The sequence below is a fragment of the Chaetura pelagica genome, unplaced genomic scaffold (genome assembly GCF_000747805.2).
Source record: "Chaetura pelagica isolate M959 unplaced genomic scaffold, ChaPel_1.0 scaffold10, whole genome shotgun sequence".
In the NCBI taxonomy this organism is placed as follows: Eukaryota; Metazoa; Chordata; class Aves; order Apodiformes; family Apodidae; genus Chaetura; species Chaetura pelagica.
In genome coordinates, this window is record NW_009952263.1 from 7883768 (window position 1) to 7885566 (window position 1799).

A 1799-nucleotide genomic window follows, 5' to 3' on the forward strand; every position below is an offset into this window, starting at 1 on the left:
TCAGGCTTACTTATTTGTATGATGCATTATTTATTTAAATGGTAAAATAGTAAATTTAGGGCATATGACATACTTTGTTTTTCGGTCTGAAATGTTTTTCCACTGTCTGTATATCAGCATTGCTGTTTACTGAATTGATCTTTCCAAGGATTCTTTCTTTTAGTAAACTTAAGTTGATATTATATATTTATTTTTTTTTAATCTAGGAAAACTGTTGAGTATTTGAGTAAAGAATTATGCTTTGTTTTTCAGCCATGAAGTTTCACAGGTAATTCTGGTTTTATTTTGTCCAAAGATGGATCACCTCAGGGTGCAGTTCTTCCTCATGACCTGTTGGGTAAATGCTTTGTTTAATAGCAGGATTGGGAAGGCAAAGATGGGGGCAGTTGGAAATCAGTCTTGAATTTTATTTCATGCAAATACCTTCTGTGCAGTTTGCAGCCTGCTGATATTTTGAGTATCGCAGCTACATGAACTCGTGTGATTTTTAGTGCAACAGGAGAGCTGATGTAAAATCATTGTGTCTGGATAGTCCTTGTGATTCACATGATCCAAATGAGAGTTTTCATCCTAGCTACAGAAGCACAAGTTTGTGACTCCTTAAAAAGTTCTGTTTTAAAAGTGTGTGAACTACTTGTTTGGTTTCTGGGCTAATAGCTGAATTTTGAAGAGAAAGAGTTTCACATCGCCCAACTTTAGAGGCTGACATTGGTGACTTTGCTAATTGTAATAGAGCTGTGGAACTGTTTCATTCCAGATGGAACTTTAATCTGGCTACTGATTGAGCTGAGTGTCCTTGTAGAGTCTCCTAGCATCTGCTTTGGAAATGTATATAACATTATTCAAAATTTGTACAAAATTAAACCACCCTAAGGCTATAATTCAATTTTTCTTTATTGAGGAATGTATTATCAACAACTTCATGCCACAGAGTAAAACCTGCACTGGATTTATTTTTTTGGGGGGGCTATTAGCTGATAATTTAGATTACTGTGATTGAATTCCCAGTCTCTTCAAGTTTACCTTACCAATTGGCAGTTTACACAAAGGAATTTCAAATACAGTCAGGATTTGGTTTTTGTATGTGTGTTTTGAGTTTTTGGTTTTGGTTTCTTTTTTTCTCTGAAAAGAGGTGAGCTTAAATTGATGCTTTCATGCATTCATGGTTGGCTTATGTTTTTATTTATAAAATAATAACATTTTCATTATTCCAGTTATTCTGTGAATTACATTTGAGGTATCTGATTTGTATGTGGATTTTAAAATGAAAAAGAACACATTAAATATATTGAAATATACAATTCATCTAACTTCTGTAGCTTATTTTAGTTTCTCTTGTATCTTGAACAGTTAATTATTTTGATTTTCTTATTTTTTATTCTCCAAAGTCAGCCTTATTTCATTACAGTTTTGTGGGTTTTTTTAAATCTTCCTATCAAGCTCAGTATAACTGCTGTTTTGAATACAAGTTCTTCATTTTTAATAAAGATGGTCAGATCAGGGTAGCAATTTGATGCAGTTTTTATGTTAAGTTATGGTTTGTGAAATGCTCTCTAACTTGAGTAGATGTGTTTGAAAAAATGAATGTGGTGTTACCAGCAAGATCAAAGGTTGAAGCTTTGAGTGCAGCAGTTGCCTGCTAAAGCGTTTCTCAGCCTCAGAAAGTCCTGACCTTTAGCACTGGCTACTCCAGATGTTGAAGTGGAATCACTAAGAACTTGAGCTGCATGTTGAAAACTCATGAAATGTGTCTATGTTCTTTTACTTGTGACACTTCTGTTTTTACTGTTTTTCATCTT